The following is a 9,186-nucleotide window of genomic DNA, read 5'->3' as shown; positions in this document are numbered from 1 at the left end:
AACGCAGGAGGCGGAGGTTGCTGTGAGCCAAGATCACGCCATTGCACTCCAGTCTGGGCAAAAAAAATGCGAAACTCCATCTCAAAAAAAATTGTATATATTTATCCTGTACAGTATGATGTTTTGAAGTATATATACACTGTGAAATGACCAAATCTAGCTGATCAACATATGCATTATTAGATATAGTTATCATTTGTGTGCTGGGAACACTTAACACCCACTGTCTTAGCATTTTCCAAGGATACAATATATTTGCAACACCCTATCATACAATAGATCTCTCAAACTGATTTCTTCTAGCTCAAGTTTTGTACCCTTTGACCAACATCTCCCCCACGCCCAACCCCCATGCCCCAACCATTCTCTGGTCACCACCGTGCTCCTCTGCACTTCTGGATTCCACACATGAGTGAGACTGTACAGTATTTGCCTTTCCAAGCCTTACACGTTTTTTGTTCAATCTGGAAATCACAAGGTCCTCCAGGTTCATCCACGTTGCAGCACTTGACAATATCTCCTTCTTTCTCCCTTCCCTTGTTCTTTTCCTTTTATCCTTCCCACGGGTGGAGACGTGGTAGACAGCCTGTGTCCTGAAGGCCTTGTGGGGTAAAGCTGCCATAACTCTCCTGAACTGCCAACCTTCTAAACTTCATGTGAATAAGAGATGCCTTTTTATCTTTATTAATCACTGTATTTTAAGTATTTGCTTCTCTCAGCTAAACCTACTGCTTACCAATAAAATATCATAGTGTATTACTCTTATGTTTTTTTAATGTAACTTACTCAAAGATGTTGCATAGAGTTTGAGCTCATCCCACCCAACCATTTAAAAATAGGTCCTCACTCCATATTAGGGTAATGCTTTTCAAATTGAAACAAAATGATCATCTTTTCCTATACCTAAGTAGTCATTTAACTCTGTTTTCCGGGACAAATATAAAGGTGTGAGAATACTGAGTGGAAACCAATCTGACTTATAGGGATTGAAGCAAAACAAATTTCTGATTTCTAGCACAAATGTGTAGCTCAACTTACAAATCTAGGTTTTCTGTGTATCAGTCAGGGTCCTGGTGGGAAACAGATGGCACGCTCAAGCCGGGTAATGTGAGGAGTGTTATATAAAGAGACTGCAAAGGTGTGAGCAGGATGTGGGAATCAGTAAGGAATCGCGGAATATCCCAGGCAGAGCAAGGAGGGGGAAGTGGGGGTCAGGGGGAAGGAGGAGGACTATTTGGAAAGCACCTAGCAGGGTCTGGAGGTTTTGAGATAGGCACACCTCTCCCCACAGCAACTGTGCAGGGAGAAACAGAGGGATCAGGAATTGAACACAGCAGCTCCACGCCCTTCCTCCTGTTCCACACCCCGCAGGGCCTCCTATTACAGAACCCAGCCTGAAGTCTGAGGAGGGACCAGGGTGCGAAGTGTGGGGATGAGCATGGAGGGACCAGGGACAATAGCCATCCAGGTCTCCCAAGACAGAAAACCCAAAGTGTGTGGGTTAAAATATCCTTTGAGGTTCTAACTTGATCATTATGCTCACGAAAAATAACTCTTTGCATTAGAAGCTCTTATTAGGTATCCCTGTCCTTGTATTCTATTAGGGACAGAGGAACACAGTGGATTATAGCACTAGAGACTGTTTCCCAAAAATCTGAGGGAAAATAAACTTCTGTGACATGTTTGGCCTTAAGACAAACGAATCTGGTGATCTCCTGTGTACAAATATGCAAGGTCTGATTTAGACAGCAGAGACCCCCACAGCCAGAAAATTACATCATGGCCCCAAACATCAGAGGGTACTCAAGTACCATCCCTATTTTAATGAGAAATGAGGTACAGTCATCCTTCATTTGGAAACAGCAGCAACTGCAAACCGAACAATCCTTTTCTAACTCTTGAAAACTTGTTTTCAAAGTTTTGAGACAGACTACAACAAACCCTGTATGTTCCCAGAGAGCAAGTGGGGGAGGCAAGATCGTGGGCCTTCTATCATCCCTCTATGCTATTTTCATCACAACACTCACCTCTCATATCACTTGGTATATATATATATATATATATATATATATATATATATATATTATTATTTTTTTTTTGAGATGGGTTTTTTTTTCTTTTTTTTTTTTTTTTGAGATGGAGTCTCGCTCTGTTGCCCAGGCTGGAGTTCAGTGGCCCAATCTCAGCTCACTGCAACCTCTGTCTCCCGGGTTCAAGCAATTCTCTTGCCTCAGCCTCCTGAGTAGCTGGGACTACAGGCATGTGCCACCAAGCCCAGCTAATTTTTCATATTTTTAGTAGAGATGGGGTTTTACTGTGTTAGTCAGGATGGTCTCTATCTCCTGACCGCATGATCCACCTGCCTCAGCCTCCCAAAGTGCTGGGATTACAAGCATGAGCCACCGCACCCGGCCGTCTTTTTTTGACTGCTACTCTCAATAAATGTTAGTGTGTTAATAACAGATAATAAGTCTGTATTGGTATCTCCTAGTAGATGCTAAATTAATGTTTGTTAAATGAATGAATACCAAAATATATTTATTTTCCAACACATTATTTGGCATAAGGCTTACTTGGTACAAAATGGATCATTTCAGAATACCTCACTACCACTTTCTAGTTTATCAGCATCTGATGAGATGAGAAAACAATAAACTCCTATTTCAAGTGACACTTCCTCCAGGAAGCCTTCCATGAACAATTGAAAGTGCTGTCTCCACCGAATCTGCAGAGTACAGAGTACACTGACTTGCCTTTCAGGTCTTGTTAGCAATTTTTTCTACACACCAGGTATTCCTCACTACCAGGTACTTAATTACAGATTCCTTGAAAACAAAGCTTAATTGCATACTACATATTTTTCACACAATGGTTCCTTCCCCATAGGGGCCCAATGCTTATTAAATCAACACTGAGATATACTAAACTCTCATGACATAACAGCATCTTTTCTATTTGCCATCTTTGACAAATTTTTTATACGTCTTCTTTGTAATTCTGGAAGCAAACACATGAATTGTCCTGTCAAGTGGAACTAATGTTAATTATACCAGCTCAAGTGGGAGAGGGAAAAATACTTTTAAAAAGTTAAATGTGATCTTCAAATATTTATATTATGAGTGAAGATTTGGGGCAACTTCTTTAAACTTCAAATTAAAACTCCATTGATCTAGCTTTGATTTATTTTAAGGACAAATGGCATGACCTCGGGTGGTTCACAACAATGAACAATCAGTTAAAACTCTAGAATCTAAAGATTGGGTAGAAAAACAAGAACTTCAAGTTATGCAGTCACAGAGTCAGAGAAGAGTACTTCAATCATTGGTACAAATGTGTGTTAACACTGGAATCAATTTTATAGAGATCAAAACAATTTATATGCAAGTAGCTGCAATGGAAATTCAGAAAACCATGTACATGTGGCATCGATGAAAACCCAAACCTGCAGAGCACCTGGAGTTGGAAACCAGGTGGATGAAAGAGCCAAAATGCAAAGTGCAGTCGATTTGGCAGGTTCCAATGCCAAACAGAGCACCTGCCCCCCACCTCTTTGTATATCCATATACTTTGGCACGGTTTGCCACGTCTGCTAAGAGTGACTCTTGAGGAGTGAGAGGCAATGGAGAAACAATGGAGACAAAGTCAGCCTAGATTGCACTTGGCGCAGACAAGACCACAAGCCCCAGCTTTCCCCAGGCATTAGGCTCACTTGCACATTGTGTAATGTAAGATTTCCTCAATATCCAAGCAACACAGTGAGCACAAAGACAAATCAATACTCTCAACTGGGTGCTTTTTTTGAAACTAGCTTAAACATGGTCATGGAACCCAGAGAGTGCTCAGAGATTTAAAGATTCACAATCTTCATTTTCCCCAGAATCTATGTGTGCATCTCTTCTCTGTATATTTATGAGTTTATTTTAAGTGAAAGTCACAATGTCACCTGAATGAACCCATCGGCTAGGTCTAGGGCTGTTTTCCAGGTGAAGATAGACACAAGGTGTGTGAAAGGTTTGGATCAGCAACAATCAAGGAGCCTCTACTCTCTGCCAGGCCCCGTGCTGGGCACTAGCGACACACATGAAGAAGACACCATCCCCTTCTCCAGTGGGATGAATAAATAAGTCCTGTGTGTTTTCATTCTGCCTTCATTAAAAGGGAAAACCACAGTACTGGGCAAAACATTGCAGAGAACTGTCGGAGAAGAAATGTTAGCTGCTGAATTACCACCTATATACCAGGCAGTATGTATTTAAAATTCCTCATTTCTTGTTCATGAGTGTTCTAAGAGTTAGGTGACCAATATTCATTTCACAGAAGGGTCAAACTGAAGTTCAGCATGTAATAAAATAAACAAGCTGTGATCTTCCAGCTACTATGGTAGACTCAGGAATCATCCAGTCCAGTCTGATTCTAAACTCCTGTTCTTTCCACTTTTCCACACTTTTTCCCACAAATAGGCAATACACAGCAATCCAGCATCAAGGGGTTTGTTGTATATCAAAGGGAGTAAGATGTGGACATAAACGACAGTATAAGATAGAGTTATGTATTAAAAGACAAATAGAATATGCTAATGTGGGACTATTCTTAGATAATAATAGTAATACCATTTATTGAACATTTAATAATGTACCTCACACTGTCGAAGCACTTTACATGTTTTTGTCTAAATTTCTAAAAGGATAAAATAAGCATAATCTTTCTTAGAAGGCTCATTATAAATAAATTATTTTAAAGCCATAAATAATGTAGTGCCCTGTGGCAAATAATATTTTTAACCACTATAAATAATGTTTTAGAAAGTCCTTTGGTCACAACAAATAACGGTACTAGATGCTGAGAGGAGATAAAGAAGAAATAGAAAATGTTACATTTGCTGCCAGAAAGTTTCTAGTCTAGATAAAAACACACTGTCACAGACACACACACAAAAATGTATGAGCAACTAGGAATTAACATAGAGAAAGTATTTACATAAATATTAATGGGAGGCAAAGTGAATGTATTATTATGAAAATAAGAGTTTTAATCAGGTGTTTCAAAGCATGTGCCAGGGAAGAACTGAAAGATAATTATAGGTAAGGGAAATGGACTAGAACTGTAAACAAATAAGAAAAGAAAGAGTTGAATATAATAAGATAATTAGTGTAACTCACCTAGCATGGTGCCTGACCAAAAGGCAATGTTCAGTGAATGTCAATTTCTGCCTCTCCCTTTGCCTCTTAAGTCTCCTGGTTGCAGGAAATAGGAATACAGCTCCATCTGCTTTAAGCCAAACTAGGTTATGTATATTGGCCCATGGTGTAGCTACAAAGTCCAGGAGATGCCTATTGCTAGTTCTCAGCCCCTTTCCTCAGTGTTTTGCTCTTGGGCCAGCCCACTCCGCCTGCTGAACAGCGTCTTCCGAATACAGGCTTTCACTCTCCCCGCCCAAGTCCAGCACCAAAGAACACTAATCTTTCCAAAACTTTGAATCACTGTCATATACTCGGTTGTCCCCAGTCAGGACTGAGTTATGTGCTCACCACTTGACCTCTGGAAGGGCTTTTGCTTTTACCAGAAATGAAATGGCGAGTGACTGGAGATTTTTGAGAAGCAGAGAGGCATGATCTGACTTTAGTTTTACAAGAATCACACAATCTGCAGCAAGTGAGAGTAAAACCTGGAAATCCAGTCTAGAGGCTCTAGCAGCAATCAGATGAGCCATGATGGTTGCCTCGACTGGGTAAAGGCAGGGGGAGTCTTGAGAAGTGGTCAGATTCAGGATACAGTATTTTCAGAGCATGGCCAAGACAATTTCCTGAATGATTGGATATGGTATGCAAGAGTAGGAAAGGAGTCAAGGATAATATGTGAAGCCTGAGTAAATGAAAGATGAAGCAGGTCTCTGATACAGAAAGTCAAGACATCCAAGTAAAAATCTGGAGCAGGCAGGGGATACATAGTGTTTGACTTCACAAGAGAAGTCTGGGATGGAGATATAATAATAAGAACATGGACAGAAAGAGATGAGGACCCTGGATTGAGCCCTGGAGCCCTCCAGTGTTATTTTGTATGGAAAGAGAAAAGGAATAAACAAAGGAAAGTGAGGGAAGTTACCAGTGAGATAGGAGGAAACTCAAGAGAGTGTGTTGTCCCTGATGCCTAGTGAAGAAGTTGAGCAAGAAACAGAAGGGATCAAGAGGCTCAAGCTTTAGACTGGTCAAGACAGACGTCCTTCAACAGCCCACCTCTAATGCTGGCAGTGCTTGGCACTAGAGCACAAATATAGGCTCCCCATGTGTCTAAATACTTGAACATTATAAATCAAATTCAAAGACTGTTAAGATAAAACATATTCCATTCTCTTGCATTGAGAATTACACCTTCATAAAAGCTAGAAGGCCATGTCCAAATGGAGACTTTCCAGACTCCTCATAGCTCTAAAGGGAACTCAGCAGCACAGGGGTGTTGGCCCATCCCCTTTTCCCTCCCACACTGTGAGGATTCCTGCAGACACAGGTGTGAACATCCCAGCCCACTCCTAGACTTGGGAAAGACTTAGGCCCTTATTATCTGCCAATGACCACCCTCTCCCTTCCACTCCATCAAGAAGTTCACAGTGCCAAAGCAATGTTCCCACCTGGAGCCAGTGCCCTTATCTATAGACCATGCTTTGGTAACTGGGCTCATGGAAGGATCTATCTAATAGCCGTGAATCTACCTCCGGGGCCTGTGTGGGTCTCCTCCCAGTTTCATCCTCCCAACCGTATGCCCCCAATCCCTAGAGTAGCCAAAATGTAGTTGTTTGCAAAAATGTAGACAGAATGAGGACACATAGGCTGGTATGTTCACATTTGTGGATAATGATAATAAAAATTACTAAAAAAGGAGACATAAAGCTAGGTTGAAAACGACAGAGGTGGGAACTCTAGGTCTCTATTCATCCACAAAAGCAGTAAGCTGGCAACAACCACCAGAATCATCTTCTATAGAATTTTGGAATTCCATCAAAAACTTATGACAATGAGTGATAGGTGTGGTAATAAAAGAAGCCACTGTTTTGCAGTAAAACTTACCGTGACATCTTAAACTGCCTACCATTCTCCAATCCTTAGGTAAGTGGTGATAGTGAGGTCAAGCAGCCCACACTGCTGGTTCAGGTTTCTAGTTTCTAGTTTCGCTCTGTCAAGGGGAGCAATCTCACAGCATTTCATTCTCCTGCCTCAGGACTGGGACTGGGAGCCTGCCACCTCGCCCGGCTATTTTTTGTATTTTTAGTAGAGACTTTCACTGCCCCAGATGTAGATCTCTGACCTCGTGATCCGCCCGTCTCGGGCCTCCCAAAGTGCTGGGATTACAGGCTTGAGCCACCGCGCCCGGCCTCAGGTTTCTAGTTTCAAAGGGAGCAATACAGGCATTATTCTCAAGGGACTGTGGTTGTCTATTTTGATCTGAGTAGCTTGAAGCATTTGCAAGGAAGCTAGGGGGCAGCTTCCTGAAAAGTTTTTGCTAAAAAATTGCAAGTATTGAGCACAGCAGCCAGGAGCAAGGGATAACAACCAGACAAGCAACACTCAGGCTGAAAATCAGTGGAAGAAAAGGGTTGGAAAAGGAAGTACATGGGAGAATAAAGGATTTTAAAAATTCCCATGTACACAGGGAATCAGGAAGGACATGCACAAGCTTAGAGTTGGATGTATGTTCTGAAAAAGCCTGAGAAAACCCTAAGCTGTCACCTCTGGCTGACGTTCAGGCTTCACACAAGCAGGAACTGAAGGCTAAAGTGGAGTTGTAAACAGCCTGGCTAAATATTAAAGGAATGTCCCAATACAGAGTCAGTTTGAAAAGACTGGGAGAGTATTTATTAATATTTATTGTTCTTTCTTTTTCTTTCATTAGCCCCAAGTATTTAAGAAAACTCTGTCAAAACACTAGGTGACCTCTAAGCTAACAGAACACAGACTTCAGTGGCCACACATACACACACAAAGGCAGACTTTATGAAAATAGTTTAGAAATGTCACTAAACAAGCAAACAGTAGCAACTCACAACAAGTGGGAGAAACAAACCTCAGTGAAGGGGGAGAGTCTGATATACAGAGTTGTCACATTATAATATTCAAAATGTCTAGTTTTCAACAAGAATTTATAAGGCACACAAAAGAAACAAAAAATTATGGTCCATTCACAGAAAAAGAGAAATCAGTAGAAACGGTCATTGAGGAAGCCTGAACATTGATAGGACTTACTAGACAAAAACTTTAAAATTTAAATATGTTCAAAGAGTTGAAGGAAAACCATAGAATGCCTTCTAGAAAGAAGAAAACAAACATAAAAATGCGTCACCAAATAGAAAATATCAATGAAGAGAGAGAAATTTTCAAAATAAAGGAAATAGAAATTCTGGAGTTGAAAACCACAATAACTGAAATGAAAAATTCACTAGAATGGTTCAACAGCAGATTTGAGCAGGCAGAAGAAAGAATTCATGGATTTCAATATAAGTCATCTGAGATTATTCAGTCTGGAAGATCAGGAAAAATAATGGGTATTAGGCTGAATACCTGGGTGACATAATAATCTGTACAACAAACCCCCATGACACCTATGTAACACACCTCCACATGTACCCCTGAATTTAAAATAAAAATATAAAAAAACTATTGTGAGTACATAGTAGGTGTATATATTTATGGGGTACATGAGATATTTTGATACAAGCTTGCAATGTGAAATAATCACATCAGGGAGAATGGAGTTTCCATTCCCTCGAGCATTTATCCTTTGTGTTACAAGCAATCTAATTACACTCTTTTACACAAAACAAAGCATTGATGGAAGAATTGAGAAACAAAAGTTCTAAATTTACAGAAAAGAAACAGAAAACTGGCAGAAGTAAGTCCTTTCTTACCAGTGACTACTTTAAATGTAAATGGAACAAACTATCCAATTAAAATGCAGTCATCAAAAGAATGGATATGAACAAATATGACCCAACTATATATTACTTATGAAACACTCACTTTAGATCCAAATACACAGATTAAAAGTGAAAGGACGGAAAAAGATATTCCAAGCAAATAGTAACCGAAACAGAGATGATTTTACTACACAAATGTGAGATGAAATAAAATATAAGACAAAATTTGTTTAAAGAGACACAAAAGATATTGTTTATCAACAAAAGGGTCAATCCACCGT

Source organism: Macaca thibetana, chromosome 8, assembly GCF_024542745.1.
Source record: "Macaca thibetana thibetana isolate TM-01 chromosome 8, ASM2454274v1, whole genome shotgun sequence".
NCBI lineage: Eukaryota > Metazoa > Chordata > Mammalia > Primates > Cercopithecidae > Macaca > Macaca thibetana.
Note: the sequence above shows the minus strand (reverse complement) of the source record.